The following is a 16,266-nucleotide window of genomic DNA, read 5'->3' as shown; positions in this document are numbered from 1 at the left end:
AACTGGCTAATGTCACACGCACATCGAGCAGAGCTGATGCGACCATCAGCGACTGTCGAGAGTGACACCACTAACACTAGCATTGGCACCATTCGAGTAGCAAATAGAATAACATGCATCATGCACAAGATCACCGATGGAAAATCGGGAAAAACGGAGAGAAAAACGATCATCTCACTAGATGATCATTTTCGAAGCACACCGACAGGAACTGACCTCACGCACAGTTTGTCGAAGGGTCTCGTTGCTTTCCAAAATGACGTGAGGAGGCAGCACCATGGTAGACAATATTCAAATTTTCATGTTTCACGTGCAACTGTTATCGTGATGTGGATGTCTTCTTTTCAGCGTGCACGTTACTCATGATGTAGTGTGAAAGTAAGCCACGGTTTTCCTATCTTTTCCAGCTGTGTAGGATACCGTACCTTCATTGCGGATATATCGAGAGACCGGCACACTTTGGTAGTTCGTGGTTCACAGCGGTGCAGCGGTCGTTTTTCATTGAATTTTACATCCACACCGGAAACTCATTAGCGGCTAACGGTTGACCTGCATCCTTTACACGGATATACATATATAAAAACACTCATAGTCGCTGTGGAAAGTTTCTGTGATCATGAAGAGCCATTCAGCTTAACCACAAATTTCTCACCACATAAGAGTGTCGCAGGAATTTATGCATAGTCCCTTGGGAAAATTGGGTACTTACGATCACATTTTTAGAGGTCTTTGCTGACAGAGGGCTTTACCTATTATAAAGGCGACGTTTTCAAACATAAAAAAATGCCTGCTAGCAAATTAGGTCATATCGTAAAAAAATACTTAGTGAAGTTCGTAATAGTTCTATTTTCAAAAGTTTTTCAGAAAAAAACCATAATCTACGGGTAACGTTAAAAACCACTGCCAACATCAGTTGTTAGCCAATGATGATTCAACATGTAGTCATGTGTCACCATTTATCAATTTGGTTAACCAACGTAGGATCGAACTACTTTAAAAAAATGTGTTTAGAATGAAAAATTGTGCGGCATTCACAACATAAAGAACTTGATTTTGAAAATAAATAGGATAACTATTCAAAACGGTTCCGCTTTACTTAAGTTTAATTATTAAGTTGTTTCATAAATATTTCCCTTAACATTCTTTTGTATCCAAACCAGACTAAGTATTTCAAAGAAAATCATTTCCCTGCGGTAAATTGTTTTTATCAAAACGCATCAAACTGCATGGTTAAACGTTGATACTCACTACCTATCGATGCAGGTCCAAAATGCAACACAAATCAAATTAACTTTTGAGTGACTCTTTGCTCCGACCATTCTTATTACGCGATTTCTATCTCAGACTTAGTACAACACGTTCTGTACTGCTGCATAGAAGCAGTAAGCAAGTAAACAATGGAAAAACCAAAAAAACAGTAACTATTTCGAAGACCTTTTGCAAACGAACTGTGTTTTTTTGGCTTATCTTTTATTTTTCGTTTAAAAGTTGCTCGAATTAAGCAAGCAAGAAGATGAAAGAACCCTTTGATCAGCTCACAAACATCGACCGAGCCAAAGGATAATACCGGTTGACTTGTTATTCGTCTAGCTCAGCAACTCTCAGTTGCATTTTTTCCAAGCATCAAGACTGGCAGAATCAGTGCGCCAGGCTGAGCAAGGCAAAAATGTTTCATTGTTGCTTTTCTGATATCGTTTCACTTTTTCCTTACTAACCCATTCTCTGCGCTCAGTTTGTTTGATGTGATGCAGAGATCAAATAGAAGGATGATTATCGTAACAGATGCAGCACATCATGCTCACGAAGAATCCGGCGTTCGATAATTTCCCCACCGGCAGTAAGCATCCTTCATGCACAGGGCACGCACCGTCGAAGCATCAAAAGAAATAAATGCGTTCTTACTGGAACGAGTTACTAATTGAATTAAAACAAATACAGCATAACGCTTCAGATATTGGGCTGGAATTTTGCTGCTTGAAACATTACCAGCTAACGTGTTAAGTGATGTGTCGAGAGACGCGAGCTTTCCTCCTGCAAAGGATTATTTACTTTGGTAGAAGAAAAAAACCATTTTAAACTTTATTTTTGAGTAAGATTGTTTTACGCACATATGACGCCTAACAGATTAATCAAGCTATACCAGAAGGCATCTAGCGATAAGTTTGGATTATAAATGAAGTGTAGCGGAATTCCCAAATTTACACCAAAGTAAGGGACAAATTAATATTTTCACCAAAGAAATTTTCAGTAAGATGCATACAATTCGATGATGGTCATGAATATTTAAAGCAGATAGTAAACACGAGAAGAAGCTGTCAGTCTGTCATCATAATGATAGGGAATTGCCTTGCAAAGTTTCACGTGTTCTGCTTTCACTTTTGAAGGGTTTGACAGAATACACGAAAAATATGTAAAGTTGAAAATTGTATCCTTGACAACACCTGGAACACATGAGTGCTTGTTGCATGAATTTGATAATGGAAGGAATTGAATTAAAACTTTTACTACCACAGTGTACGAAGAGCTGTTAGAATATTTACATAACATTATCCTTCCGGGAATATGTTAAAGAAGGCAGTAGGGCAGGGATACATTCTATGCAATCCAGCGTTTCCAAACAACAATGTTCTTTAAAAACATAATTCTATTTCCTCTTCCTTGTGTTCCATTCCGTAAACTGCTGCATACTTCCGAAAAAAACAACAAATCATCGTTAATTTTAAGGAACGGCGACCTTCTTTATACAAAAAACGCTATTTAAGTAACATATTATACGAAAGTGTTCTCCGCACAAAGTTTTTAAAAGATGAACCTCGTACAAACCAACTTTTCAAGGCAAACGTTTTCAAGACGGTAAGCTTTCTCTAGACACTCGCTTCAACTTGCGGTGCCATAAAAATCGACTGCTTTTTTGATCAAATTCATGCACTTTGCTTATCTTATTTGTTGCCGTGTTTGATAACGAAAGGCCATCGTGTTGTGTTGTAGAAGTACTTCAAATCTTTTATTATTCATTCGTTGGCCCTGACAGACCATTTCTCGGAATGCAAATCCGAATGTATACTATTCCAAATGCACCGTGCTGCAGCTGAACAACACAGGAATGGATTGTGATACTGTACAAATAGTACAGATGTCCCAACCGATCGCTATCTTATTCCTTGTGATATGCACACGCAACCCTAAATCTTCTCCACATAAACGAAAACTAGTTTTCGACGAACTAGTTCAAAGGTTTCTTTAAATTTTCGTTAAATATAACTCATATTTTCAATACTAAAAGCATTTAAAGAGTGTATTTAAAACGCACATGGGCACGAAACGAAAATTTTCATTCGACTCATATTTTTTATTCTATTAATAAACAAGAGAAAAATAAAAGACGCAATAAAGTAACATAAAATGAGTCATAGCTCAAGTGTGTGGCACATTTCACTCGACTCACCGTATCTTATTTTCACAGAACGTTTAACTGTAATCCGATAAAAATATAGCACCTTCACAGGATCCAGATAATCTCGTCCCAATATTGATTCAACCATTCCAATCTGCCAGCGTTACTCCGCATACAACTTCGTCGACAAGAAAAGCTCGACAGTTCAAACGAAAACGTCGAATCAAAGGAACACCATTTCAGCGGTAAAATATTGACAATTGAAATGTAGCTTAGATAAATCGATTCTCCTTAGGAACGAACGGCGGATACGGACCACCTATCAGAATACATCGGATTTCTTCCACATAACAGGCCATCGTAAACATGCCATAGGTACGCCATAGGTACGATAGGTACGAACTCAAATGTTCCGTATGTCTTTCGTTTACAGATTGAAATACTACATATGGACAGGTAGGGTTGGAGTCAATTTTCTGTGTGAATAAACCATAGTGGAAAGCAATCTGCGAACACAAAACTGATTCCGAATCAAACTCTGGTGGATATCATTGAAGGTTTTTTCTATCTCTTTTTCCAATCAACTTTGTTTGAAGTGAGATATGTTTTCCTGCTGTTGTTAAACAAAATGAAAAGTAGCAATCAAGCTTACACTCTTTAGGTTGCTCTTTCCACCACTAAAATCCCTGAGCGGAATCTTGACGGTGTGCGGAACTAGTCTGATGGGTTGAGTCGTTAAGCGATACTCAATCATGCAAATATCGCATATCCACCATCTTGGCCATATAAACCCCTTTGCCGAAACATTCGCTCACTGCGCTGAGTGTTGGCAGGATCATAAATCTAGCTCCCTAGTGTGGCACTTAGATAAATGACCTTCGACAGCCTCCGGGTCCACTGCGACATAAACCACTCCATCGATAGACTCCATCACAACGGCCGATAGTGTATCGGTACGAAGGTCGCTGTCAAATCGTTTAGCTTCCCATTGAATGGCCTTTCACGATATTGCCAATGTAAGTACGCGTGACCTTTCGAGCATGATTTATGTGCCGCTGGAGAAGACAAAGTTGCCAAGACACTACTGTACCGTTCAATGTAATGGAACGGCGGCTCCTTGAGACGATTCGTTGTCACAATTTTGCCGGTAAAATCAAAAGAAAGTGAGTAGAAAACGAGTGATAACAAAAAATGAGACAAAAAAAACACACACTTCTAATGCAACGTACACAGTCGGGAATGATGCTTTACCAAGACCATCTGTGGAGTGTTGGTGGTAAAACCCATCGGAAAGAATAATACGTTTGTGGCGGTTTCACTTCACCATCGAAATGGTGGCATTGGCGTTAGGGAAACGCTTGATTCGTTGGCTTTCTGAAAGACAAACAACGGCAAGGACAAAATACACTTTCTGATAAGTTTTCCGACCGTAAAAAGGGTTGCGTTCAAGCATGGTATTGTTGACCAAGCTCTTCGTTGCTTCGGTTTCGGTTGTTCTCGAGAAGAAAGTTTATGTTCGTTTGAAATATCTCGTGTTTGCTTCATGCATTAAATCGGTATGAACGCGATGCCACATTCATTTACTATAGTTTTGTTTGAATGAAAGCTGCTATTTATTTTGGATACAATAGCATTAATTATAAAGGACAAAATTTACTATTGTTTAACAATGTACAGCTTGGTAAATGTCCGTATTGATTTTACTGCTGGATTTTGCCTTACACATCTATTTATCTGTTGTTTTATTTAATTTGTATTCAGTTATATAAATCATATGTTAATGTCAACTTTTTAATAAGTTTCTGTTATATTTTTCAATTTTAAAAACGATAAGTGTGAAACAATATTTTTTAAATAAATAACTCAAATGATCGATGTTTGAATTATTTTTTAATAAAAACTATACCTCATCAGAAGCATAAAGCAACTTCTTCATGAGAGAAACAACGAGTTGTCATGCCCTGTTACCAATGAAAGAACTGCATACAGCTTGTCCATAAATTTAAAGCTTACAGCTTATAGAGCAACACATACTTCATGTTTCATCCTTGCTTGCCTATTGCTTGCCGATAGTTAGTCTCCCCAGCAGACATACGGACAATCGTACGGTCTGGAAAGTTCTTACCGTTCGCTTGGCTCGTCATCGTGCACCGTGCAGCATCGGCATCGGAAAAAGAGGCTCAGGAATGAATTATCTGTTTCCATCGAACAATTAATTTATTTTATGTGGTCATAAACTGCATATAGGGGTACACATTAATAGACCAGTAGGTCCTATATGAAGCCGCAATGTGGGCTATCTATCATGATGAAGTGTATACCACACTGCAAGCAATGTTTGTAGGTTAGCGTGCGTCTAATTAGCTGGAAACATTTAAGTTTTAGCCTACAATACATTTTATTACAAAATAAAATTAGCAAACCTATCATTATGAGTTTTGTTTTGTTTCATGAAATTAATGTGCTTCATATACTGTTTTAATGGATGTTTTAGCTATCCCGTTGGGGCTACTTTCCAATGCAACCATTTTCTTCCCATAAGACCGATACTTCATCAAACTTACCTTCACCGCATAAAGCGTCTTGAATCACATAAAAATAATACCTCACCAAGCACACACCCATGCCTTACGCGCCACATTAACGATTCGGGAATAGCTTATAACCTTCGTTATGCCTCTTCTACCCATATCAACCGTACCAGGGTTGTGAATGCAACAGTACAAAGTGGTTTACGATTCGCACCAAACGGCAGGAAACGATTCGGCAACAAATCAGCTTTAATGAGCTTTTCCCGACACACGTTGCATAATTTACCTTTACGCAGTACTTGAGCGAAACTTCGCAAGCAGGCCGTCGGGGTTCGGAACGTAGAAGAATGGCGAAAAACGATCGAATCCCTGGGTGAACATCGTTACGTTTCCTGACAGTTTTCTGGTGCCGAAGGATGAATGAAACGGGAAATCAAGCGTGATATATTTGGATGGGTGAAGTGTGGTTCAAGATTCCGCATACACATGAATTATTCGTAGAACGTGAATAATTTACCCGGAGGAAACTTTGACGAAGAGCAAACATTAAAGGTACGGAAGCGAGAGATAGCTGGTTGTCGAAGCAATAATTACTGGGATTTGACGGGAAAGTTGACGTATCGATAGAGAGTAATCAAGGTTCTATTATGATACAATGTTTTGGCTTTCCTGTTGGCTTCACTGAGGAATAAATTGCTATTTTTGCTGTAAGTAGCTAGGACGTTGCTTGTAAAGCAAAATCAATGAATCAATTACAAATTTTCGGAAATACAAACGACATGATTAACTATACAAACACAAATATTAGTTCAACCGATACAGAAAAGCATTGCTTGTACTCGAGGATAATCCATCCATAAGCACTGCACCGAGTATTAAATAAAGTAAGATTAGATACGCTTTCATATCAAATGCTGATTCCATGTCATTTCCCATCCGAAAAGTTCTACGAGTAAGGTTTCTCTAACAGATATTTCCTCTTTCCTTTCAAACATACGGTTCATGCATATTACTTTGCTGACACTGCAAAAGCCTTACGGCCACGAAATGAAATCCTGCTAATGCTATTCCAATCATGTTCATATTCGAGCTGACCTAGACTAGTCACTCCAATGGACACTCTTTTCAACCATCGGGAAAAAGAGCCTACACACCCGGCTGGTGTTGGCATGCAATATTCTTCACATGAACTTTCATACGAGTGGCTCCCCTTTGAATTGCTGGTCAATTTTTGGTCAGAACAGTTTTGCTGTGAACACTGTTTGATTCTGGGAACTATGGGACTAACAGGAAATTAATATTTAATTAAAAAAACCTCGCACAATGTACGAGAAGTGACAACTTTATCTGGAGCTCATTCAAACAAACTCTAAATTAAACAAAAGTTAACATAAAACCGCATCATACATGACCATCCAATAAAATGATACGAGACCACAAGTGCAGTGACTACCAGAGACGACCTAACTAACTTTCGTTTTACATTCATAACACGTTCTCTGACTCTTTCAACGCGCTTAAAACATGAAGAAAATCTTTCGTGTACCACCGTAATATAGGTTCGTGGGGAAAAATCACAGCAAAAAATAATGGTTGAATGTGGAAATTCGATCGAAATAAGTTAAAGTCGGTTCATGTAGGGTAAAATAATCATGAAGTATTTCAGCTTCATAAATAGTTTCAAGTATACTTTCATGTGAGAAAATGTAACGCTATCAAGGAACGACCATGGTTTTTATTCTTACACATTTGTCAAAAGCCTGTTCTTAGTGCAAAACAAGCAATGGATGTTTTGTTTGTCTTGTTTTACAAAATTCATATGGCTATGTTGACCTTAACACCCACTTCTGCTAATAAAATATGCTACTGAAGCATGCTGCGTGGGATTATTTTGTCCGTTTATATATTTCGCAGAAATTTCTCGCATTCTCATTATTTCGCTATTTAGTTTGAATTTCGTTCTAAATTGAAAAAATGTTTCTTAGAACAGGAAAATACATTCAATGGAAATGTTACACTCATTATGCATGATCTATTTAGTTTCCATTAATCTATGTTTCATATAGTTTGCCACAATTAATCATAAACAGAACTGTGTCTTTATGGAGTTCTCGAAAGTTAACTGCTCAAATGAGAGGAAACAACATAGTGCAAAATAATTGCAGTTTGAGGAACAGCACACATGCTGCATGTAGCAATTGTTTCAAAACCGATTAGTTACAATCTGACCGGTTTCATAGGAAATCGTCGATATTGATGCAGAACTATGACTGTATGCATCCAACAAAACAATCACAGTTGATTAGAGAAGACATTTACTGGTGAAACATAAATTGGTTGGCATAAATCCAATCAGATAGAATGAAGCTGCTTGTGTCTGTATCTCGTTTAAGATTGTACATGCGCCCTGCTTCACTGCAAATCTACGTATAATTAGATTAATCATAACTCTAATGCATTAAACCTGAAAGTTGTATCCAGCCACACAATTCTGCTATTTACATCAACGCACATGACACTGATCGTAGGGTTATAGGTGATAAGATAAAATAGTCAACTATAATATATGATATCTGTTCAACTCGATGAGAGCTGTAAGACCAAGGTCAAAATCATACGGTATAAATTCAATTTAAAAAAATATCTGAGCAATTGTCTTCACAATCAACAAACAATATAACCATTCTCATGATATAAGCAAAGAAGAAATTCAAACCAATTGTTTAGTTTAAGATGTCAAGTATTACATAGAAATGCGAACAGCCAATTTATTCCCCCAACTGTCCAGCATAATTTTGCTGCGGTACGTCAACCACAGAACAGTCAGCCCTGTTCCTCCATCCTGTCCTGCCTTCACTGGTCAACAAAATCAAAAACCACTCAAAATAAAAATAAATCTAACACGGAAAATAGCACGCCCCAAGGCTCTGTTTGGATTCAACATGTCGCCAGAGGTTCCGTGCCTTCAAGTATAATGTCGTCCTGTGTCTCTATTAAATAACACATCCTGCTGTCCCAAATCAAAGCTCTCTGGCTCTTCTTTTCTCTTCACTGAGCAAGATTTTTCTCTTCTACAAGGAAGGTTTTCTTTCTTAAATTCCTTTCCCATCGGCTTGAATTGGCCAACATTTGTGAGGCATGCCACAGTGACTCGAGAGCGCCGTCACCAATCTGTGGCCATTCATCTTTCTCGAGCGATTTTCGTGTTAGAGGCGTAGGCATAAAACAACGGCCCAACGGATGTCTGTGCTGTCATGATTAGCGTCATTTATGGGTGAAAGAATCTTCAAGGTTTTGGCCAAGACACGACGTTTGCTACTCGTGACGGATCATACACACTCAGAGCACGCAGTATTGCACTTCTGTTTGTGACTATGAATACAAATCCGTTCCAAAAAAAGCTGAAATCAAATATCCCATCTCGTATTGGACAGCGTTTTCTTCTAGATATCCAAACATCGCTGTATCAATTACATTAATTTTGTTTCTCGTCCATGAAAATATTTGTGACAAGGTCTCTGTAAACATCTGAGGTGTCTGAGGTTAAGGAGGAACCTTAACCAAATGCTGGGGATACGAGTAATAAGAGTTGGCACCAACAAAAGTCAACATACCGTGGAAAATCATTATCTCGTGTAGAACACCCGGTGCTGCACGAGGAAGCGTTTTCTTGGGAAAATACATTCCGTCACCAGTTTACCAAATAGCAGAAGCCTCTTAGTAGTGTCTTCTATTTCGAACCAATCGATTTTCTCCAAGCTAAATGCACCCTTCTTCATGTCTTGTACATTCGATGTCAACTGGTCGTACGTGCATTTGACCTCGTCCCGTAGCAAGCGACTCGTATTTCAAGTGTTGAAAATCAGAAAAGCGAGGAGATTTACGAGATGCAACACCAGCCATTGAGTCGAAAGGTTTCACCTCGTTCCAATCTTACACCTTCAGAGAAACCTCTAGTAGTACCCAGGAGAACGTGCAATGGTGAAATATTATCGGTACCAATGATATTCCTTCCAGCCATAGACATTTAATATCTAGTTTCCAGCAGGGCAAGAAAGGATTGCAGAAGATGTTGGCTTCCTTTGGCCTGTTCCTATGGGCCCTGTAAATCAATACGCCAGGAGGAACACAATAAAATTTCTTGCTGGCGCAGTGATTGCTTTCACTGAAATATGGCCTCAAGCGAGGAACGATTTTATTTTTCATTTTTTTACCCTTAAATCACCAGTACAAGCAGCATGTAGAAATGGTGCAAATCATGTTCTTCAAATGATTGCAGCTCTACCTACCAAACTGCCTATTGAACTTCCTATAAATGTACCGAATAGACTCACCCAAATTACGATGTCTAGCAAACTACCATAATAGCTTCGTTCTAGATAAAATTTTAGTCTAAGCTACAGTCATATCAACACGAAATAATACTTAATTCAACCTACATTTATACTGATGACATGAAATTTGCAGCAAAATTCAAACCGCAGCTGCAAGTTGCAGATGTTTGTTATTGTTCAGCGCTTGTGGTGAACCTGCTCGGGACTACAATTGAATTCTATTTTCGTTAAAATGGTTACGAATATTATTGGAGCTGACCGCTGGTGCAGAACGGATGTGGACTTAGTTTGCATTTGAACGGAAGGCTAGGCTTCTCGAATTTCGTCAATCAAATTTCATTTAGAATCGAAAGAGCATTTTACAGGACGTATATCGACACAAATGTTGTGGTTCTGCAAAATGGTATTAGTTACTGGAGGATAGTAGTTACAATCTGCTGGAGCGGAAAGCAAATGTCTAAAATAATAAATTTAAACATATCCTTTTCTGATAAGTATGAAAGTTTGGCATTCAATACAATTGGGTGACAATAAAACTTATGATTTAATATATTTGAACAATGATTTTCAACTTATATTTAATATTATCATTAGACAAGTTAAATCATACAAAGTCGTTATTTTGAATAGTAAAAAAATTAAACTTTCACTTCAAAATTTAAACAAACTCGTCGACCGTTACTCATGTCGGAAACATTTTCCTTTCCGCCATGTCACTGCTTTAACAATATTATGTAGAAAGTTTGCAACGTTATCCATCCCGTCCATGCATATCCCCGTGGGGTGGAACATATTTTCGGGAAACTGTTCAACCTCTTTACCGGAAACATACCGACAAATGCATTAGCATTACCTGCCATTTCCCGTCACGATGACGTCGCTGACCTGACGCAAACCGACAATGTGATGCGGTAGCAATCGCACTAGCCATCGGCTGCCCAACTCGCTGTCAAGGAGGTTGTTTTCGCCTCCATGAGCGCACCGAGATACACATTAGTGTAAACAGAATGCGTCCGATGCCGCACTTACTGTGCATATTGCACCCGGTTGGACCCATATTGTACACGGCGATATGCAAATGCACAAAGTGCATCCATTTAAATGGGTATGAATGTGGTTGAAGTGGGCTGCAGGATAGACAGTGTTTTGGTGTGGGTTACGTTACTCAGATGGTTATGTGGAGCTACCGGATGCAGTTGTCGACCGACGGTGCATCTGCTCCACAACGGTCATTAATAATCTCTTGTACGTTCTACTTCGTCTCCTTACATCCGGAACGTTTAGCGCTTGTGATTCGGTAGAAACGCTGTTATTCCTGGCCATTCCCCATTTCAACACCATTCTCCCTGCTTTTCATGGTCAGTAGAAAAGCTTATTCTTATACGTTTCTCTATTGAGTATAATATAACATTTTTCAATCGTTTCCTTTTTGTTCTGCTTCTATTTTCTACTTTGCCTTAATCTTTCTACTCCTTGTGTTGCACAAAAGACCTTCCAGATACACAAACACAAGGCGATCGATAACCTTTTACAGTGGAAAAAAGAAGTAGAAACAGAGCAGAGACTGGCGCTACGATCAACGATAGAATAAATTTCAATTTTCAATTTTTTTTCACTTTTCTATCGCGTTTCCAACAAAAGCCCAACAGAGAGCGATTAAGATAGGTAGGAAACAGTTGGTCATTTGAATAACATGAACACTCTGAATGAAATTGAAAAATTTTACAATTTTTTTTATCTTTTCGTATACAAAACCAGAATTTGAATTGTAATCATAAATGCAACAACAAAAAAACGAACCGAACATGAATTGAAAATAGCCAAAAGAGGGGTAGGTATGTTACGCACGTTAAGCACCGAACAATAGCGCGGAAAGCGAAAGCATTTTGAAGTGCAATAAAATGAATACTAATAATTGTTACCACTTGCCACACTTTGGCCTGTACAGAAAACTTATCCGGAAAAACCTTTTCCCGAAATGGGTTTCCGAGTAAAACGTAGGACTGGGCGGCAAGAGATAAAAGCTCTTGAACGGACGGTTAATGTGCGCCAAAGGGCACATTTTGGGAAAATTAATTATTCTGTCCCTTTTTTTTCTTGAATTATTTTTTTTTCTTTGTTCTACCGCCTATTTGAAACAAATTTAATGTAAATTGCACTGAGATACAATACACTTTCCTTTCTTTACATATCGTTTATGTGAAGCTATTACTGCCGACAGTTTTAGTAATCTCAGACTTGTAAAGCTTAAAAGAAAATTAAACTTTTCGTAACGTTTATTGTTCAAACTCAAGTTTTGGTAATCTCAGTCTCATAAACCTTAAATCCAAAGTTTGAATAAAAGTTTACTGTTATTATACAAATACAAATACCTATACACATGATGATTTTACGCTCATGACCTATGTTAAATAATAAATAATTGTCGAAGCTATTTTGAAAGGAAGAAAGTTTTTTTCCTAATTCAAAACACTCTTGTTGAAATAAGACTCGAAATGCGCCCTTTTTACCTAAACATACCTTACACCATGGCTAATGACAAGCTATGAACCAGCTGCTCTATTCCAGGATCAAGGTGAATGTCAAACGATTTTCTACCTCGGAAATGTTGTCCTGTTTAGTTTTCATTTCATGTCGTTTGTTGTTTTTGCTACCCCTTTCAAGGAGCTGCTTTATTTTTCTTGCTTTCATGTGTCGGGAGGTGAGATTATCTTGGTTCTTCTGACACTAGCTGAAACGGTATGCCAAAAATAGACACCGGTTGACGTCATCGGGTTACCGAAACGTAGCGTCATCTAGCACACTCATTATCATTCATTCTTGAGCAGTAGGATATTTGGCGCTAGCTCAACCCACGTGATAAAGCTAACCGCTAAAAAATGTGCTAGTTTAAGGTAAAACGTACTTACGTTATGTTGTTCCTCCAGATATCATATGCATGTGCACTAGATCCAGGATAGCATATGCCACATTTATCTCATGCTTGCAACAGGGTTGGAAATTAAAAGCTCTGAATCGTACTCCCAACTCATATGTGTAGAAACGCGTTTGAAAATTGCTCGACCCACATACAACCCCGATGTTTATCTGCGTGACTAATAACTTGGACAACGTATCGCGTTCACGGAAGCGCTATCGGAATATGTTTAGTTAAATCTGGCTGTACGCAACATAGCTCACCAAAGCCATCGGAACGTAATTTATATCGAGAAGCATCGTTTACTTTAGCCTTCACTCGGGTGGAAACACGAATGTAACGATATAAAACAACGCTTTCACGGTATATCCTCTTACACCGTCATCGGTAGTGCAGTGAGTAATCGGAACGCAACGATCTGCACCGTGATGGAAATAAATATTGAAGCACCGGTTACACATCTGCCCATGCCGTTTTCCAGCGGCATCTAGCAGGTATCTAGTTCTCAACACTTTTCTTTATTTTACCGCTTGTTGTTTTCCCCGATCCATTTCGGTGTTAAAATTATCCCCTGTGACCGTACTATACAAAAAAAAGTCACGAAATCGGAACTCACCGGGTGCACTTGTTCCGCTGGTAAGCTGAATCGTAACCATTGCTGCATCCATGCATTCATGTTCTCCACCTTGCACTGCAGCTGAAACGTCTTTCCACATGATATCGAATAAATAATGTACGGCTATTTATCAGCCACCGGGCAACCAGGCCAGCACACGGTACTCGGAGAATTATTGCGGCTCAGGTCAACACTACCACCTCGTTCGTTTTCCGTGTTCTAAACACTAGACTAGCTGGTGCCGGGTAGCAAAACTGAAACAAAATATAAAAAAAAAACAGAAGCAACAAAGAAACAGGAAAACTAAAGCTGCACCGGATAAGAATGAAGCTGGAAAAATTCAGCGAACCGGAACAGAAACAGTTGTTTTGTTCGTCGCTCGTCCGGTCGGCTCGGGATTTTTGCTGTCGGATATGGGGTGGACGTGATTTAATGACACTCTCGGATGGCTCGTGTTTGCATTCATTACGCGCCTGCTTGGTAATCGTCCCTTCTCGCGTAGTCATACGTTTTGTTCTATTTGTCCAGCTTATGGGCGTGTTTGGGTAGGGTTGAAAAGCTTGGAACAGACCGGTGTGCGGAAAGATACTTTTTACACCCATTTTCCTCGTTTGCTTTTTAAAAGAAATTGTTAGCTGATTTATTTCGATACTAGTGACCCAGAAGCAATTTTGATGTTTGATTTCCAGTTTCATACATTTCACATATCAAGAAAATATACTGTCGTTAATCACTTATGTCAAGAAACATGAAATAAACATGTGAGAGATCGAGTTTATTTGACGTGGAATTTTACAATATACAGGTTTTAGCGATGACGGATAAAAATGGCACTTACGTAAGTGTTGTTGCACAAGTGATAAGAGCAATAATATCAACTGAAGTGGGGTTTCAGAGTCCTTCAATTTTGCCGATTCTGTGATATGACAAGCGCCAGTCAAATCATCATTTCACTGCTCCATGTTTTATGAAGATTTTTAACAAAACAATCTTACAGCAGCTTATAGGTACGAATTTTTAAACATAAATTAGCCATTAAAGAACTCGCTTCGCATTCATATTGCTTATGGCTCTATTAGTCTAACCTGTGAATTGCGCCAGAAAAATTATTGTTTTCTCATAAGCAAAAGATCTGAAGAATTATGCTTGCATGAAATACGCACCGAACTAACAGAAAGTGGTGAACTGTAAAACTCCGCATGAAAGAAACAAAAGTAGAGGAGTAGCGGAAGAAAAGCATTTCATAACAGCATTTTATGAGACATTCCAAGCCGGTCGTTTCAGCGTCGATGGCTTTTGCGTGTTACATGTAATCCTTGCCATCCGCGTAAACGAACCGGTTCCCTAACGACGGTTCCGGTTCCTTATTCGTCTCGTGCGTGGAATTTGCTTTCACGGCGCAGCTAATCCTGCCTCCAGCAAGAATTGAACGTCGCAACAAGCCCAACTGATGCTTTATGGACCCCCTGAAGGGCTTATGCACAGTGTAGCAAAATAGAATTGTACGGAATAAAGAAACCCGTATCCGAATTGAACGAGCTCCCTCACAAGATACACGGGGGACTTGTTGGGAGCGAGACAGTATCGTAAATTTGACACCTTCTTTACAGTGTAACAAAACAGCCGACCTAAACCAGGGACCACTTGTCTCATGCTTTATGAACGCAGACGAGTGCTGCATGCAAATTTTTCTGTTGCTTGAACCACAAACTTTACCATTATGTGTCCTGTGTGTATTTGCGCGGAGAAGGGGGTTTTGTGAGATTGTTTTCTTTTCGTATACTACTGCTTTCATTTCTTTTTTTGTGTGGGCACTGTCACCACCCTATTGAAGTAACCAAAGCAATGAGTTTGTGGTCGAACTCAACAACAGGCCTACTAAAATCCTACAACATGTTGAAAACTCTAATACACATTTTTGGAGAAGCAAAAAAACCAACCGAAAATGACTCCCTAACCCCAACAAGGCGCTAAACATTCAGTTGAGTTTTGTTGCCAAGCCACACGCTTAAGTTCAAGGTTTAGAGTCGAGAGAAAAAGGTTCTGACACATAACACACAGACTCCAGTTCGGTAGCAGCTGGCATGAGGAAGAAGTAAAAAATTGCCCCCAAAAAATGACACCATATTTCAAAGAAGCAGCAGCAGGAAACAGTATTCTAAGTGGAACGAAAAAACGAGTACATAAAACGAAGAATACTCAACAATACGAGTAAGCATACATTAGCTTTAATTTATCTCAGATAAAACATTCCATTCCGCAACGCCACCCGACACCAATTGAATACTTTTCTTCTGAATAAGGGACGCCTTCCGTCCTTTCCAGCACAAGTGTACTAGAAACTTGTGCTCAGACGGTGTCTCGTGGCAGAATGGAGGAAACAGATAACCCGGTTTAATTCTGTTGCAAAGGAATGAAACAGACTCAAGCACGCAGGGGTTGAAATAATTTCTTAGGAAAACTTTTAATCGTTT

The 16,266-nt window shown here is 38.9% G+C and overlaps 1 protein-coding gene across 3 annotated transcripts in view; it reads right to left on the bottom strand.

Moving 5' to 3' along the window:
• The window catches only part of LOC125762348 (zwei Ig domain protein zig-8-like), a 75,821-nt gene that overhangs the window by 11,597 nt on the left and 47,958 nt on the right, over positions 1–16,266 (bottom strand). The window lies entirely within an intron of this gene.

The sequence above is a fragment of the Anopheles funestus genome, chromosome 2RL (genome assembly GCF_943734845.2).
Source record: "Anopheles funestus chromosome 2RL, idAnoFuneDA-416_04, whole genome shotgun sequence".
NCBI lineage: Eukaryota > Metazoa > Arthropoda > Insecta > Diptera > Culicidae > Anopheles > Anopheles funestus.
Note: the sequence above shows the minus strand (reverse complement) of the source record. Positions and strands in the feature narration are given on the sequence as shown.